Source organism: Nanorana parkeri, unplaced genomic scaffold, assembly GCF_000935625.1.
Source record: "Nanorana parkeri isolate BGI_ZX_2015 unplaced genomic scaffold, ASM93562v1 scaffold2112, whole genome shotgun sequence".
In the NCBI taxonomy this organism is placed as follows: domain Eukaryota; kingdom Metazoa; phylum Chordata; class Amphibia; order Anura; family Dicroglossidae; genus Nanorana; species Nanorana parkeri.
Genome location: NW_017308380.1, coordinates 172,929 through 193,042, shown reverse-complemented (window position 1 = coordinate 193,042; position 20,114 = coordinate 172,929).

Below are 20,114 nucleotides of genomic sequence, written 5' to 3'. Positions count from 1 at the left end.
GAAAAAACATATAAACAGCGCTCTCGGATGGGCAAAGAGTTAGCTTGGAGGCGTGTATGCAGCCCTGGAAAACAGGAGGAGAACCTGTGAATGCAAATGATCAAGAAACCAAGAAAGGGCGCAGAGAACACTGGCTAGCTAACGAAGTTATAATGAAGACTAAAGGTGGTGGCACTTACGCGTGATTTCCAGGATCTGGAGATGGACGGCCGGTATGGAGGATCGGGGCACTCGTGGTGTGGTTCCGACTGTAGTTGATGTGCTGATCCGAGAGGTACATCCACAGGAGAGTGTAGACAAGAAGAGGGGACTTCGTCCGAAGTGCCGTTGGGGGTCTGTGCGGTGTGGAGGAGAGGCAGGGAGATCGCTGTGGTGTCGGCAATGGACAGCGGGCAATGGACAGGGCTGTAGCAGCCACAGCTGTGTGTGTCAGCGGGCGGTCACTGTCAGGTCTGCTGGGGACAGTGTACGGAAGCAGCTGACAGATGCCGAAAGTCGAATCAAATGGTGAGATGGAGAGGGATCAAATCGGACAGGAGTCGGGCAAATGGCTCCAGCTGAGAGATTCCAAAGGCTGTGTAGGCAAGCGACCTTTTGGATTTACAGACTCAATACCCTCGCCCCAACAGGACTCAATGAAGAATTAGAGATCTTGACCATCACATAAAACTTCACATACCAATACCCCACATGACAACTCCAATTGTCAGCACACTGGTTTTTGTGACACATCCGTGTCCCATTCACTCAGTGTCCTCCATTGAACAAGTTGATTTTTTTCAATAGGGCTCCCACATGATGCACCAAGGTAACAGTTCTTTAACATGTACACGCGTGCGTATGCATGTGTGTATGTATATGTGTGTGAATATATATATTCTGATGTACCTCTCGGATCAGCACATCGACTACAGTCGGAACCACACCACGAGTGCCCCGATCCTCCATACCGGCCGTCCATCTCCAGATCCTGGCAATCACGCGTAAGTGCCACCACCTTTAGTCTTCATTATAACTTCGTTAGCTAGCCAGTGTTCTCTGCGCCCTTTCTTAGTTTCTTGATCATAGAGTGACACTGAATCTTTGAGTTGTAATGTGACAAATATGGCTAATCGCAACATCCACAAGTGAATGGGTGTCTACAATTTTCTGCTTCTTCCTCATTTAGAAGAGATAGCTTTGTAAGTCTGTTGTGTATAGATGTCTGTCTGTTTTAGCCCATTCCTCTAGAATAAGTTCCCTAATTTACTGCATAAAAGGAAAAGCTATTTTCTCCTTTTTCAAGTGTTTATAATATATGTGCTGGTTCTGAGGTGATTTCTCTTGCAATTTATTGGCTTTTCTGACAACCTTTACATAAGGCCGTACTAGAACAAACTCCAAGGCTCCAACCCCCTCTTCGTCATCTTCTCCAGTTGTAGAATCATCCAAAGCAGACTTCTCATCCGATGAAGCCACTTCCTAGTTCCATCCAGAAGATGCTGTGTGATTCTTCCCCAAAGATGCTGTGTGAGGAGTCTCCATTGCTGGTAACGGGAACATGATCTGAATGAACGTAATCTGGAAAGTGAACACCTCCGCCCTCTGTGGTGTTTACTTCTCACAAGGTGACCTTGCTCTGCATGTTACACTCCTCTGCCTTGATCTCTGAACAAGAAGTTGGTCAAAATGTGAAATAAAAATAGCCTCTACATGTAGAGTGGTATCCTACACCTGTAGGAAATGTGTTGAAGTGTCAGCTGATCTACTCAAAACCACATTCAAACAATGGAAAAATAACAAGAGCTACTGGCTCAACTGATAAACTCTTTCTCAAAAAAAAACCCATCCCAGCATGAATTAAAACAACTGATACCATTCACTCCCACATACATCAGTATCCACAACTGGTGTCGTACACATTTTATAACATTGTAGCTTAGTCTAAAAAGTATGTAAACATGCTGAGATTAGCCTGATTAAATTATACAAAAGGTTCACTGAGGAGAGACCGTTCACAAGAGATGTATTAGACAGTTAAGCTCATACACAACAAAATATACATACAAATTTTCACTGCAACATAATGAGATCTATAGGATATTACAGGCTCACTGGAAAACACATGAGATGGAAATGCAGGTGGGGGTGCTTCAGCACAGGCAATCAGCAAAGTGGAGCACAAGCAAAGAGTCATATCCACACCATCAGCTGTGCAGTAACGATCTGTCAAAAATGCTGCTTACCACCCGCAACATCATCTCTTCAGTAGTTCATAATACACGTGCTATTTTGGTATCAAAGGAGGGAATAGACCACCCTCCAGCTTGAGCCACAACTCATCCATCAAGCTGTTATCACAGGTGAGTATTCTAAAACCGCCAGGTTCTCAAGCGGAAGTATACTATACCAAAACATTAGCACAGTGGAGGTGTCAACCTGCCATCTATACCCATCAACATGGGGCAGCCATTCTTTCATGAAGTTAATTAGAGATATCATCGCTCTGTAGAAATATACACTAAATATACACTAAACAGCTGAACTAAAAAACTGATTTTTACATTTTATGTGCCCATCAAGATAATTGGAAACAGGAACACAGGACCTTAGTAATATAATTAAAATATCAGCAATGCATGTTACTGGACTACAAGCAATTATTTCAATAATGTGGGGACACACTATAAACATCAATCTATACTTATACCTAGAGAGGAAACAAGATAAGGGAGGGGACCTACATTTTAGTTCATATTCCTTCCAAAATACTATTATACACAAAAGAAAGAAGCGATGAAGTAGCATACAATCACATTTAAATTGACTAATTCCTGGATTTAACCCTACCAATTGAAAATCTCCACAGTAGTTTAATTATTAAGGCCAGCAGAAGCCATGGTTCCAAGGAGACAAATCCACATTGTTTCCTTTGTTAACAGCTCTTTATCAAAGAGATGGGGACCACTGTAGGTGATAAATTCATTTTACGTTTAACACTTTAGGGTTTGATTGATGACATTTCTTCGAATGCTGCACAAAAGGGCTAGAAGGCTTTTTTGTTAATATATCACTGAGATGTTCTTCAGTTCTAATATGTAGTTTGCATTTATAGTTTTCCCTACTTTTTTCCCATAGCTCTTATCACAGCAACAACATATCCAGTAAATAACCTGTGATTTTGCTGTGCACTTTATACTCCTCTGCCTTGATCTCTGATTTGAACCAGAAGTTTTCCTGACAGGGCTAAGCAGACTATACTCACGTCAGACTTCGCCTATTTCACCTGCAAAACATAGTGTATTAAGTTTGAAGTTTATTGGTCAGTCCTAAAATATGCAGATATTAATGGCATGTTGTACACTTGTGCACCATTTATAATCCAAGCTTTCCATCTGGCAGAACTTACCCTCCACAAAGGAGGCTACCATATATAACAGTGCCTGTGTAGTGATAAGACCAGCATCCCCTATATGCTGACAGCCGATCAAATAGGTTGCCACCAATTACATGACCACTGTGTCCTCTGGCACCACTGACCATGAAAGAAAAGGCAACTGCTAATACCAAAGATGTCCAACGGTTGCATTCTCTGCACATGTTCTTTTCATACAAATGAACAATGGACCCTCCAAATTAATTCACCATGCTACATTGAAGAATTCCAATGCCTAGCGTTAAAGATAGTCCCCTACAAGTGTATAAACGCAACAGGACACTGAGAGACTACCCGGTACAGGTGGACCTGGGAACAAAATATACCAAAACACAAAAATTGAACGGGGATAGCTAGATCTAACTTCAAGCTATTTGTATAGGGTAGGTCCTATGGGAGTTTGGAGGCAGAGCCTTACCTGTGTGTATGCTGCTATGAGATTGGAGGCAGAGCCTTACCTGTGTGTATGCTGCTATGAGATAGGCAGGAAAGTAGCCTAAATATATCACTTTTGTCTAAAGCTGCTTTATTTGTAAATTTGTGTAGCTTTTAGTGGTGGTAAGTATAGCATAGAACATATTTTTTTATCCACTGCACAACTAAAATTTATTGCCAACCATTTCTTTGTTTTTACATTTTGCCCACAAAGGTAGAAAAACAGGTAAGAAAATCTGTGGCGCAGTAAAAACAAAAAAAAAAAGAATGACACCACTGTCAAAAACAACAGGATGAGGCAATAGTAAAATAACTGGTGGGGTCAGTAAGTCAAAGTTAATTTACATATGTGTACTTTGACATGAAAACAACAATTTGTCAATGATTTAACAAATTGCTTTTATGAACAATTTTAAATAAAACACCTGAAGATGATCTATTTCATTATAATTTATAGTAAGACAAATACAAAGAAAAAGTTTGATCTGCTACCGAGGGTTCGGTGCTGTTGTGTTTGCCACTGGCATTTTATGATTTAGTTGCAATACTTTCTGCATACTTTCTTATAAGATAAGTCTAGCATTTAAGGTGTTAAGGCTAGGTTTTATGGTTAAGGTCAGCTTTCAGTGTTAATTTAAGGATTAGGATTGGGGGTGAGGTAATGTATAAAGGGCTATGTTTTAGGGCTAGGTTAATGGTTGGGAGATGTCAAGGATTAGTTTCAGGTGACCACTTACTGTTTCAATTTTTTTCATCGTCAAAATATCAACACAATTTGCTACCAACACCAGGTAATGCAGCGCCAAAAGTCAACATGGCAAAATAGACTGAATGTTTGAATTGTCCTGTTCCTACAGCTTAATTGCAATCCATCCTGATATGGTTGAAAGGGTTTCACTGCAACTCTTCCACTTTAAAAAAAAGGGGAGTGTTTACACAATAATTACATTATCACATGAATTAAAAATGGTAACAACCTATAAAAAATATGCAGCGCCAAATATCAACATGGCAAAATAGACTGAATGTTTGAATTGTCCTGTTCCTACAGCTTAATTGCAATCCATCCTGATATGGTTGAAAGGGTTTCACTGCAACTCTTCCACTTTAAAAAAAAGGGGAGTGTTTACACAATAATTACATTATCACATGAATTAAAAATGGTAACAACCTATAAAAAATAGCCCACACACCTTGCGATAATCGTACGATAATCGCGGGAAATCCAGCGATCATACGATTATCGCAAGGTGTGTGGAAGGCGTGCGAGCATTTCTACTGTACGGTCGCACGACTTTTATCTTAGGAACATGTTCGAAAACCCGCCAAGAATCGTACGATTGTTGGCGGGTGTGTGGCATGTTCGTAAGATAAATGCCGCACGGGCCGTTGTGCGCAAGCGCACACTGCCCGTTCAGCATTGAGGTCATCGGAAGCCCGCCCCTCAGCGAGGCGGGCATGCGATTATCGCAAGTACGATCTGCCTGTCCAACATGGGCAGATCGTACATTTTTTTAATTACCTTACAACCATCGCAAGACAAGTCTTGCGATGGTTGTAAGGTCTGTGGCCAGCTTTAGGAAGCAGAGAAGGTGAACAATGAGAAAAAAGACAAACAACAACCAGCTCAGGACGCACTGACCCAGAGCAAATCAGCTTGAATGGAATGCATAAACATCTTAGCCAGGATCTGCACAAGCCTGGTTTTGAGCCGGTCATAAATGTCTTACACCTCCTAATAGTAAAATAACTGGTGGGGTCAGTAAGTCAAAGTTAATTTACATATGTGTACTTTGACATGAAAACAACAATTTGTCAATGATTTAACAAATTGCTTTTATGAACAATTTTAAATAAAACACCTGAAGATGATCTATTTCATTATAATTTATAGTAAGACAAATACAAAGAAAAAGTTTGATCTGCTACCGAGGGTTCGGTGCTGTTGTGTTTGCCACTGGCATTTTATGATTTAGTTGCAATACTTTCTGCATACTTTCTTATAAGATAAGTCTAGCATTTAAGGTGTTAAGGCTAGGTTTTATGGTTAAGGTCAGCTTTCAGTGTTAATTTAAGGATTAGGATTGGGGGTGAGGTAATGTATAAAGGGCTATGTTTTAGGGCTAGGTTAATGGTTGGGAGATGTCAAGGATTAGTTTCAGGTGACCACTTACTGTTTCAATTTTTTTCATCGTCAAAATATCAACACAATTTGCTACCAACACCAGGTAATGCAGCGCCAAAAGTCAACATGGCAAAATAGACTGAATGTTTGAATTGTCCTGTTCCTACAGCTTAATTGCAATCCATCCTGATATGGTTGAAAGGGTTTCACTGCAACTCTTCCACTTTAAAAAAAAGGGGAGTGTTTACACAATAATTACATTATCACATGAATTAAAAATGGTAACAACCTATAAAAAATAGCCCACACACCTTGCGATAATCGTACGATAATCGCGGGAAATCCAGCGATCATACGATTATCGCAAGGTGTGTGGAAGGCGTGCGAGCATTTCTACTGTACGGTCGCACGACTTTTATCTTAGGAACATGTTCGAAAACCCGCCAAGAATCGTACGATTGTTGGCGGGTGTGTGGCATGTTCGTAAGATAAATGCCGCACGGGCCGTTGTGCGCAAGCGCACACTGCCCGTTCAGCATTGAGGTCATCGGAAGCCCGCCCCTCAGCGAGGCGGGCATGCGATTATCGCAAGTACGATCTGCCTGTCCAACATGGGCAGATCGTACATTTTTTTAATTACCTTACAACCATCGCAAGACAAGTCTTGCGATGGTTGTAAGGTCTGTGGCCAGCTTTAGGAAGCAGAGAAGGTGAACAATGAGAAAAAAGACAAACAACAACCAGCTCAGGACGCACTGACCCAGAGCAAATCAGCTTGAATGGAATGCATAAACATCTTAGCCAGGATCAGCACAAGCCTGGTTTTGAGCCGGTCATAAATGTCTTACACCTCCAGAGTCTGCTAACAGCCCTGTCATTACCTGTTCTAAAGCAGTCTAGACAATATCCACAAGGTTTCTCAAAGGGCAGACATTATGGGGAAGAGTGGTGTTTACAGATGTGCTGTCCAAGATCTACTGCAGAAGCACAAAGAAACAAGCAATGTTGAGAACAAGGAGTCCTAGAAGAGATGGCTCCACAGAGTCCTGCTTTCAACATCATTGGGTCTGTCTGGGATTACATGAAGGGACACAATCAACTGAAACAGCCTAAATCCACAGAAGAACTGTGGCTAGTTCTACTATATGTTTGCAACCTGCCTTCTGCATTCCTTAAAAGACTGTGCACTAGGGTTGCCACCTGTCCAGAATTCACCCGGACAGTCCGGGTTTTCAATGCTGTGTTCTGGTTTCATGGCAGCAGAAACCCAGACACAAGATGTCAGGCAGACAGGGGCAACCAAAATTAAAATAGGGGCTACTGGCCCCCCACTAAAAATAGTCTCAACTGTGATATTTACATACGAATGGGTGGCGCTATTTACATATAAATAAGCCGCGACTCGTTCTCCAAAAAAAAATGTCTGCGCGTCGCAAGAGCGTTCAGGTTTTACTTGAAGAAAAGGTGTGCACAAGTGTACATAGGAGAATTTATGCTTTTTAAAAGCCAAATAGTAGACACACAATATAGATTTGATTTAGTTTTTTTCAGTTTATACATTCTGTATGTTGTTAATTTACTGCATTATTTTTTAAAGCAGCCTCATTTATAACAGCATTTTTACAGTACTTTATTTGTAAATGTGTCTGTTTGTGTGCAAGTAACTAATGGAATAAATTCAAACTAGGCATCTAACTAAGCAGTTGCACAATTTTTTAAACATTAACAATGGGATTAATTATGTATATGTTATTTATAATGAAACTAACAGTTCACAAAAACACATCCTGTGACAAGGACGTACAGGTGAAACTCGAATAATTAGAATATCGTGCAAAGTTCATTTATTTCACTAATGCAACTTAAAAGGTGAAACTAATATATGAGATAGACTCATTACATGCAAAGCAAGATAATTCAAGCCGTGATTTGTCATAATTGTGATGATTATGGCTTACAGCTCATGAAAACCCCAAGAACCCCAAATCCACAACCTCAAAAAAGTAGATTATTACATGCAATCAATAAAACAAGGATTGTACATAGAACAATATCGGACCTCTGAAAAGTACAAGCATGCATATGTACTCAGTACTTGGTTTGGGCCCCTTTTGCAGCACTTACTGCAATTACTTTTGCATGATATTCTAATTATTCGAGTTTCACCTGTATATTCTCTAAAAGCAAATTGGCAGCTTTTTTTGCAGTTAGCCTAAATGGTGAACTTATGGGTTTATTCGCTCAGTGCCAAAACAATTCCTACATTGCAGGGAAAGGGGACAGTAAGGGGAACTTACTAACACTGCAAACAACAAAATCTGAAGCAGCAGTGCATGGCATCCAATCAGCTTCTATCTTTAATTTTCAAAGCATAACTGAACAAGCTGAGGAATGAACAGAGCGAGGAGTGTACCCCCCTTCTCATATTCACTGTGCTGTTCTGGGACATCGTTGCTCCATTATTTTGAATTGGATTGTGGTGTGTGTGTGTGTGTGTGTGTGTGTGTACCACCCTATTGTATTCACAGTGAATATACCCAAAAGTCCTATTTAAGACTACAACATTTTTTTATCTATAGTGTTTCAAAGTTAGTGATTGGGATTTAGTATATTTTTACTTTATTATATGATTTAAAATTTTCTGTGCGTCAGCACATGAACTTGGTGACACAGGCAAAGCTGTTCATTGTGAGCAGCTGCACAATCCCCAACCTGGTTGGCTGTATTATTTCAGCCCAGCTCCAATACAATAATGCAGGAAGATGCACGGCAATTACTTTTATCTAATGTCAGGGAAAACCATTTGCCAGTGATGTTCCTTTAGGTTACTGCCAAATTTGCTTCAGCAATAAAGAGGGTGTTGATGAAGTCTTAGACTGTACCTTGGTGTCAGGGGTTTGAGGCACAACATCAGTGAGGCAGGATGTCATCCAGGGGCAGCATGCAAAGGAGTGGAGGGAGCGGTTCTCCGGACAGCACTGCTCCATGGGTGCAGGCAGGCCCGGCGCTACCGCAAGGCAAGCGGCCACCTGAGGGCGCTGCAGGGTGAGGGCGGAAAAAACAGGGCATTTTTTTTTTTGTTTAGGTATATGGTTGAGGTTGTTGAGCTACTCACCTCTGTGGTTCTGGGATCCCATCTAGTATATGCCCTTAACACGAGAGAAAAGATTAATATTGGGAGGAGAACCACAGAGGAAAGCGCATGGTTAACATATGTATATGTACACAGTTTATATGAAATATATGGGACGCCTCAACAATTGTTAAATGTTGTTAAATGTTTGATAAATAATAAAAAATAAAGATTAAATATTTTTAAAAAAATGGCCCGATGCTTGCGCTATGTTTTTTTTTTTCACTTACCTTCGGTGCGGGAGAGCAGCGGCGAGTCAGCGCTGGTCCGTTGGGAGGAGCTCCAGGTGGGGTCCTAATTTAGCTGGCCAGCGACTGCCAGAGGAGCCAGCAATGTATCACGCATGGTGTGTTGGACTGGGCACTGGAGGCACAGCAAAAGGAAGAGGAATACTTTCAGGTGTCTCAGATATAGCTTTATCCTGATTCCCTTCCTGTGAGACAACACCAGGCACAAGAGCAGCACAACTAGGAGAGCCAGGGTGCCAGCAATGATGAGGGCAGGCTTCCAGAGGTTTCACCCCTCCTAAACCCTGAGAGCTGTACATGCGCAAGGGAAGATAGTTAATGACTCTGGATCCTCTGCCTCTTGAAATTTGTGGCAGATGGGCTCATTCATGCTGCAGTGCCTGAGCACAGACAACAGGATTTGGGCCATCCAAGGGGAAAATACCAGAGCTCATCCTGCCATCCCAGAAGGAGAAGAAAAAATGTACATTTGTTCTGCAGGGGTAAATCTTGTATTCCTCATGAATATATGCATTGCATTATGGTGCTTTGACACTAAAAAATTACAATATCTAATGATTCCGAATGTTTTCTGCAGGCTACATCATGATGTTTATCTCTCAATTAAAATATTTGTGGATATAGTCTCTCTGAAATAGTGTAGTCTAAAAGTGCCCATACACCTTACAATTATCTGCAGATTTTTGTCTGCAAACGCATTTTCATCTGAAAATCTGCCAGTTGATGGGAAGCGCACAACCGCAATTACTGTACAACTGGTAGATTTTCATCTTTCAACCAGGCTAAAAAATGTCTGTCTAGTTGGACAAAAAATAAACGGGTTGGAGGTGTTTTTGTACAAAAAAAATCTCAAGATGAAACCTGCACATGCTCAAACGAAAGTCTGTTCTTTCGATCGATGAAAATCGGCCAGTTAGTGGTGCTGACAAACGTTAATTGCGAACTACATTGATTCGTGCATGATGGGCTGTTTGAACGAAAATTGAACGAGGGGGAGATGTCTGGACAAAAAAAAGTTGTACAAAGGTTGTAAGGTATATGGCCACCTTAACAGCGATTCCTAAATAGAAAAACTACCTGGTGTCTCCCTCTGAATTGCGTTACCTCCCTTATTTACATTTACAGATAGGTAGAGAAAACCAGCAGACATGTGAAGGTGTTACACTGTAGAGCTGAGCAGGTAAGTTACAGAGCTGTTGTAGAGCACAGTGCTGCCACCCTATACATCCCCTGCACCTGGTCATGTGAGTTTGCAGGTCACCGATCATTTCAGCAAGCTCAAGGTACACATTATGAAGTTCCCAAGCACTCTGCTCTGGTTTGCACAGCTCCACTGTGGATAACCTGTGAAGCACTCATGCGCATAAACAGATCCAAACCGTTAGCATACACTTTTGTCCTATTGACCATCAATTTGCAGTCTTTTTCAGGCATACATGCCCCCCCCTTACAGGAACAAGTGAGTAGGGATTTTACAATTAAATACAATTATTTTTGTAAATTATATAGATTTTATAGGCAAAGAAATGCTTATTTACAATGAGTAAAAATAATTTTAGGGGGGACCCCACATTTCCTGCTTAAAATTCCTACCAGACCTTAAGGGCCTGGTATAACTTTAAGGGGGAACCCCACACACTTTATTTTTGTTTTTTTTTACATGGGGTCCCTCCTAAAATTCCTATCAGACCTTAACCACTTGAATTCCGGGGTGTTTATACCCCCTTCCCAACCAGGCCATTTTTCAGTATTCAGCGCTGCGGTACTTTGACTGACATGCAACGCTGTACTAAAATGAATTTTATACCCTTTTCGGGGGACAGATAGAGCTTTATTTTGGTGGTATTTACTCACCGCTGGGTTTTTTTAAAATATATATTAAGGATAAATTACAGAAAATTAAAAAAAATAACTGTTTCCCCAATATTAAATTCTAAAACATTTATTATTACTCAATTTTTTGGTAAAATATAAAAGACCGACTGGGTCACGTCGGGTAAAGAGACACCAAACATGTCAAGTCATAAAATTGCGCACGTGCACGAAACCTCAAAAAACTGCATTTAAAAGCTTTTACTCATTAGTTTAGTGTTATCAGTGATTGAAGGCCCTAAAATGATCGCAATTGTCGCTGTCGCGCGCTAGTGCACCGGATGCGTATTTATGTTTATATGTGCGTAAACGAAGGGGGGGGGGACTTAAACATTTTTGGTTTACTTTTTTTATTTGTTTTATTATTAATGGGGGACCTCCCTCTTAAAATGTATGTCATCTAATCGCTTTTTGTCTTTTTTACTATTTTGAAAATCTGCTGTATGACTATTTGTTGTAAACCTGCTCTTTACTCTTCAATAAAATCTTATTGCTAAAAAAAAAAAAAAAAACTGTATTTTTTAAAGTTTTTTTTTCATTGATTCCTGTCCCCCAAGGCAGTACCCAGATCCCCATACACTTTATCACGGCTCATCACTAATATGTGGTATTTTTGAAGATCTTCATATTTGAAAACGGGTAACTCTGTCATAATACTACTTATTACTAATAAAATAAGAAAATACCTATGAAGTAAGAAATGGTTGATTTTTTTCACATTGTATTCAATAGTTTTTCTTCACTTTAATTAAACTTTAAAATAACAATACATAACTAAAAAAATTAGATGGGACTCCTATAAATGTTTATAATTACACACTTTTCCTAGGGTTGTTTTAAGACACGAGTGGGCCCAGGGCAGACATCTCAAGAGCTGGTCCCCATTCCATTTTTTCATTCCCTATTCCTTTTTTCATTCCCACATTACATCATGCTAATTTCAAATACACAAAACAGACAAGGAGAGAGTTGCAAGCAAAAACAAAAAAATGAAAGTCACATATAAAAGAATTTTAAAAACTCAAAAACATTTTTGTAAACTCCCCCACCCACACATACATTTATTTATTTCAGGTTTTTTATATAGCGCCGACAATTTTACACAGCGCTTTACATAGTTGCATATAGTTGCACATAGTTGCACTCCTTGAGGGCAGTCAAAAACAAAAAACTTAAAAAAAATAAAAGTCACATATAAAAGAATTTTAAAAACTCAAAAAAAATTTGTAAAGTCCCCCACATACATTTATGTTTTTATTACAGGTATTTATATAGCGCCAACAATTTTACACAGCGCTTTACATAGTTGCACTCCTTACATAGTTGCACTCGTTGAGGGCAATATGTAGCTTACAATCTAAGGTCCCCAACTCACATACAATTAAAGGTGACCATACACCTTAAGCTGGCCATACACCTTACAATTATCTGCAGATCTGTGGTCAGATGGAAAAAGTGCAACAGATTGGCCCAGATGGAGATTACTCCATCCACACAGTGGTCAGATGGAAAAGGTGCAACAGAATCCTCCATCTACACTTAACTGTTTAGATGGAGTAATCTCCACCTGGGCCAATCTGTTGCACTTTTTCCAACTGACCACAGAAAATCTGCAGATAATTGTAAGGTGTATGGCCAGCTTTAAGGTGGCCATACACTCTACAACCATCGCAAGACTCTAGTCTTGCGATGGTTGTACAGGGATTAAAAAAACGTACGATCTGCCTATCTTGGACAGGCAGATCGCACTCTCGATCATCGCAAGCCCGCCCCCCTGAGGGGCGGGCTTCCGATGACCGCAATGCTGAACGGGCAGTGTGCGCGTGCGCACACCGGCCCGCTCGGCATTTGTCTTCCGAGCACCGTTCTAACCAGCCGAGAATCGTACGATTCCCGGCTGGTTTTCGAACATGCTGGTTCGACAGAAGACGTGCGACCGTACAGTAGAAACGGTCGCACGTCTCCGTTCACACTGCTCAATTATCGTACGAAAAAACGATCACATACGATTATCGTACAGTGTATGGGCACCTTTAGACAGGAGCCAATTAACCTTCCAGCATGTCTTTGGAGTGTGGGAGGAAACCCACGCAAGCACAGGGAAAACATGCAAACTCCTTTGCAGATAGTGACCTGGCTGGGATTCGAACCAGGGACCCCCCGTGCTGCAAGGCAGAAGTGCTAACCACTACGCCACTGTTTCTTCCTAAAGGCTAGTTCACACCAGAACTTCATCAGAACTGCATGTGTCTGCACACATGGGGTGCAATGCGTTTTGCCGTGATTTTACCGCAATTGATGCAATTTTTGTAGTTTTTGGGGGGGGCTTTTTTTTTGCTCAAAATGGGATTTCAGGTGTGTTCCGTTTCCATGTGTTTTTGATGCGGTTTTGATGCATTCAGTCGCAATCCGATGAATCCGATGCACATACAAACACAAACATGCGCCAGGTGCATTTTGGATTTTCTTTCGCTTTTACTACAATGATAACAGTCACGCGGACAAACCTGACAAGTGTTCTAATTCCTCTCCAATCTATACAAAACAACAAAATAGTACCTACCTATTTTTTCATGCATGGATAGCCCATTCAAAATACAAAAAAAGTATACTTTGCATTGTACTGCACTGTGATGTAAATGGGCAAAAATCCACAGCTAGTTCCTAAATGTTTATTCTCATACTCTCCCAGCATCTGATTTGTGAAAATCCTCACATGATGAAGCTGAATGTGTTCAGCTTGATTTATTACACCTGTGTTGTTCACAAAGCAAACTCTAGGAAGAGTAAAATGTGTTTGGTAGTATTAGTCTTCCTTATATCATAGTCGCTGCTGTAAATAATAGCTTGAGGTCTGACAACACTATTCATTTTATAAATCACATCTGAAAGATCCATGTAAGACCTGAAGAACATAGATGGTGCTTAGACAAGGTAAGTGTTTTACAACAGATACACTGTTTTGAAGGGAGTATATACTGGTACAGTATATGGTATAGTTAGATCTGATGTAACTAAGCTTTTTTATTATAACACAGAGAATGAAGGCACTTGTAGAGTTTCCTATTTAACAAGTCATAACATTGATATTGCTAATGGTTTGGTTATAGCAACTTTTACTTAGCAATCAAAGACTTTAAAAAAAACCTGAGGATAGATACATGATGGTTGCTATGCCTTACTTGGTTTTGAAGGAATTGTACGTAGGACATGAATGCAGGCAGTGGAGTCGGAACACCCGTACTGCAGATTTGTTGCAGGTCAGTGACTTACTAAATAGTGAATATGGATTAAAGGACCATACACTTTTTAAATCCAAGAAAGCAATGTCTATCACTCTAGGATTCCTAGAGAAGTACTTTAGTGCCAACACAGGGCTCAGTTTATATAGCACTTATTAAAACTAATTAGATTAACTTTATAAGTTACTGCCTTTGTTCTCAACATGCTTAGGCCCCTTTCACACGGCTGCTCCGATGGGGTCTGCCTGTCAGTTTTTCAGGCGGACCTGATCAGATGCCCAATGCAAGTTTATGGGCAGCCGTGTGTAAACGGATGAGCGTCAGTTTTACACCTGGCTACCCTCGCCTTAGGCCGGATCCGAAAGAAACAAACGTATAGTATTGTATTTTGTCAAACCAGATCATGCTGGATCAGGGGTAATCTGATGTAAACTAACACATGTCCATTTACATCCAATTCCCCATAAACTGGCATGGAGTTTGGTAAATGCAGTTTTATCCATCACATGGCGTACGGTGACATCCACTCCATACTGCTGTGATCAGGAGAGGATCCATGCACGTATCCTCTCCTGATCATCCCATGTGAAAGGGGCCTTATATCCCAAGTGTTGTCCAGTGCTGGGAGTGTTCTCCCCACTCAGATGATTATTGTACTATAGGTTCATACACATGGATGTATGTTGCACATTTTTCTTCCTAAGGGCTAGTTCACACCAGAACTTCATCAGAACTGCATGTGTCTGCACACCTGGGGGTGCAATGCGTTTTGCCGTGATTTTACCACAATTGATGCAATTTTTGTAGTTTTTTGGGGGGCTTTTTTTTGTGCTCAAAATGGGATTTCAGGTGTGTTCCGTTACGTTACGTTTCCATGCGTTTTTGATGTGTTTTGTCGCGATCCGATGAAGCTAAAATAGGGCAAGCAGTACTTTTTCTGGCTGCATCGGAACGAACTGGTGTGAACAGACCACAAGAATCTCATAGGAAAGCATTGTGATGCGTTTTCGATGCAGCTCAAAAACGGAACGGACTGCATGTGGTGTGAACTAGCCCTAAGGCCCCATTCACACTGAGCATTTTATCGCGCAGATTTCCGTGCGATATCGCTCTCCAATGCATGTCAATGGAGCTGTGCTCGTCGCTGTCGCAGGACCCTGTTTTGGCGCGGATGTCGCGCGATTGTACTCAGCCCAATTCAAACATTTTCACAATATCGCTCAAAATGGCAAACGCGACAAACGCACGATTTGTAATTCGCTCAGTGTGAATGAGGCCTGAAGGTTTCATAACTTGTGTTTTGTGCCTGTGCTACATATGTTTACATCTACAACTAATATCCAAATTAAATATTATTAAAGTAAAAGCTGAAAACAAGAAAATGTGTAATAAAAAAACAATTACACAGTAAAAAGAATTGTTCAAGAAACTTTTGGACGATTTCTTAAGGGACCGTAATATACAGGGGTACGGGTACTCCTAGAATGAGATCCTAATAGGTTGGACTTGATGGACTAATGTCTTTATTCAACCTCAAATACTATGTAACTATGTAGCTACACTAAGGGGTCCAGCTTGCATCAGCCCCCAGAGTGCCACTGACCTTACAGCCTTGCCCAAGTGCAAATTTCAAATGTACGGAGGAAGAAAAAATATAATAAAAAATAGTCATATCTAACTGTAGTTTTTGCATTTAGAAACATCCATTCTTTTTTTAAACAATCTAAAGAGGGGAACTAGCTCCTGTGGAAGTCTATTTTCACAGCTCTAACTGAAAAGAATCCATTCCGTATGTTTAAACCTCCTTTTCCTTCAGGTGCAAAGAGTGTCCCCTTGCGTTTGCAATTACCCTAAAGTAAACAACTATGCACCAAATTTTCTATATGAACCATTTATGCATTTATACAAGGTGATCATATACCCCCCTCAATCACCTCTTCTCTAGGAATAATAAATTCAGTTCAGCTAAGGCTCATTCACACTTTTGCTCTCTTGCAGTGCAATAATGCACATTACATTGCGGTAGCCCATTCATTATAAATGGGCTGCCAAAACACCATAATGGATAAAAAATTGCACATGACCCTTTTTTAGCATTGTGTACCACTGGACAATGCATTGGAGTGCCATTTACAATTAATGGCACCGTGATGCACCACATGAAGAGCTAGTGCATTGCCATACATTGTCATAATGCACGCATTTTACAGTGCATTGTTAAAACAAGTATAAATAGAGCTTGAATTTTTCCTCGAAGCTGAGGTTCACCATGGCACTTTTTAAAGTGCATGTCAGGGTAAAAAAAAAAGCATATTCAGAACATCTTTGTTATATAAGAACATTAAAATAGTTTACTGTGGAGCACCCCAATACAAAGACACTCCCCCAAAGTGTACCACTCCAGAAAGCATAACAAGGATGTGGATGTTACAGCTCACACTAAACATATCTAGAATTTGGGAAAAGAATGACCATCATCTTCTGAAGCCTAATATGTAAAGCCACAGGCATTGACACCCCACATCTATTATCATGGAGCACCCCAATACAAGGATACCCCCCATAGATCTTCACTAAAGATAGCATAACTAACAGCACAGACCACCCTTGTAATGGAGGTATTCACACTGACCGCCAATGTAACGAAAGTATTCTAAAGGTGCCCATACACCTTACGATTATCGGACGAAACTTTTCGTCCAATGATCGAACCGTCGTACGATTTTCGTACGACGGCCCCATCCTGCCCTGATTTATCGAAAGGTTCAATCAGCGGTAGTTAAAAAAAACACCTGGACGACTTGCGGTAATTGACCGCAATTAATTTTGTATGCGCAGTGTTAATTGTACGACTTTTGACGGATGGAAACACCACCAACCATGCGAACATCGTACGATCGACCAGAGTTTTCAAACATGCTTGACCGTCAATAGTCGTACAATTGTACAGTACTATCGGTCGGGCACTCTATTCACACGTTATGATTGTCGTACGAAAAGTCGATCGCATACGATTATCGTACGATAAACGTAAAGTGTATGGGCACCTTTACTGGCCGCCAATGTAATGGAGATATTCACACTGACCGCCAATATAATGGAGATGTATACACTGACCGCCAATGTAATGAAAGTATTCACACTGACCGCCAATGTAATGGAGGTATATACACTGACCAACAATGTAACAAAGGTATTCACACCGACCAGCAATGTAACAAAGGTATTCACACTGACCGCCAATGTAACAAAAGTATTTGCACTGACCGCCAATGTAACAAAAGTATTTGCACTGTCCGCCAATGTAACAAAAGTATTTGCACTGTCCGCCAATGTAACAAAAGTATTTGCACTGACCGCCAATGTAACAAAAGTATTCGCACTGACCGCCAATGTAACAAAAGTATTCACACTGACCGCCACTATAACAAAGGTATTCACATTGACCACCAATGTAACAAAGGTATTCACACTGACCAGCAATGTAAGAAAAGTATTCACACTGACCGCCAATGTAACGAAGGTATTCACCATACACATACTTTTTCTTGCAGTCTTCAGGCTGGTTTTTGCTCCTTAGCAGCAGGGGTGGATGTTGATTTGCATATCAATTAGTCACAATATCTACATATGATTGGTTCGTGGCTTATGGATATGCAAATAGCGCCGCCCATTCATATGTAAATATCTCAGGCGGGACAGTGCAGGCTTCCAGCAGGATCCGGAGAGAGCACACAGCAGAGGGAGCTGGTGGCGGGGCTCTGACTATAGGAAACTGAAGCTCAGAGACCAGTCCATGCTGCTGCTCCTGTGTATGGGAGGCGGTGTTTTTCTGCCATCTCCCACCTCCCGTTACAGCAGCCCTCAAGCAGCCACTTGTGGTGCCTGTATGGCAGCACCGACTCTGAGCAGCTGTCATTGTATTGTACAGCACCTGCCCGCCCATAGCTGATCACATTATTCTCGCCATTATCATCCCCATTCGCAAGTGTAAATGGGACCCAATAATAGTTCTCTACTGCTTATAGGGTGTGACTACAACCCTCTCCTTTTCCTAATCTGAGATAGAGCCTCTAAATCCTGGAAACATATTAATGACAAGTAGTTTACATTCTAGACGTACTTGAGAATTGACTACATCATTGTCAATGCTTCCATTTTGAGAAATGTGCTCTCACTGTCTATCCAAACTATTAGCTGGTCAGATCACACCCCAGTTACCCTAAATATCCAACCTAAACCCACAAATCTCAAACATTGCCACTGGCAATTCTGTGATTGCCTCAACAAACATAAGCCCACCAAATGTACTTTAAACGTTTGGTACACGTACCAAATTTTGGCAACAAAGCAGACTCATTACCCCAAACTTCCACTAAGAAACACTCTAATTGGTCATGAGAAGGCATTGTATTTCCCTAGCCTCCAAGTAAAAAAAAACACAGCCTACTTCTTAGTATTGTGATGTGTCACAAGCACTCCTTGCAACAACTGGACCTTGATTTAGGATCATGGTACTCGTAGTGATTGCACGAATGGTGCTGTGTTTTCCAAAATCGTGGAAAACGGAGATCACCAGCACTCAGTTAAAAGCATTATTTTATTTTGCTTATTTATTGAAGAAACATATCACAAGCATCATTTTAGCCAACGTTTCCCTTTCTTCAGGGCGACATAGTGACAACTACTTCTTAGAACACAACTGGAGGCTAGAACTACTAAATCTTAATTTAAACTTGCATTGCAACCTTCCATGTCCTTATGAAAGGTCCTGAACATAAAGGTGCCCATACACCTGCAGATTATCGTACGATAATTGTGGGTGATCCCGCGATCGTATGAAAATCGGCAGGTGTATGGGCAGCGTGTGACCACACTTACTGTATGGTCGCACGAGGAGGCGACAGCTGTCATCGTTACAGGAGGCAAAGGTCTCCTCACGCACCACCCAGCTCCACTTCCTGTGTCAGAATACAGAGTAGTGAGTGGAGGAGAGTGCTGTGATCTGTCACAGGAGGTGGAGCTGTTCTTCCTAACCTCCCGGCTCCGCCTCCTGTGTCAGGATGGAAAGCGGTGATTGGAGAAGATCTCTGGGATCTGTTACAGGAGGCTCTCCTTCGTCACCGCCTGCTCGGCCTCCTGTTGCAGCCGATTCAGGATGGAGAGCGGTATACAATCTCTCAGGAATCAGCTCATCATTGAGTGTTTGTAAATAACTGGGCATAGTATGCTTACTATGTCCCAATTATGAATGAATAGGAAGTGATCTACATCACTTAAAAAATTATAAATTAAAATAATTAAAAAATAATTTTACAAATATTTTAAAGAGGTTGAAAAAAAGTCATTTTCGGCCTGGCAAATTTCTTTTATTTTCAGTTTCGGTCTCAAAATTCCATTTCAGTGCATCCCCACTCACTAGTATTTGATCCTTACATTACTGGGTAAGTCTTTAAAGAATGTTATTCTCGCTTACATAAAAATGTCCAACTATTCTGGGAAGGCTGCCCCCAAGTTTTAGGAGTTTGTCTATGGGAATGTTTGACCATTTTTCCAGAAGCGCATTTGTGAGGTCAGGTACTGATGTTGGACGAGAAGGCCTGGCTCACAGTCTCCGCTCTAATTCATCCCAGAGGTGTTCTAT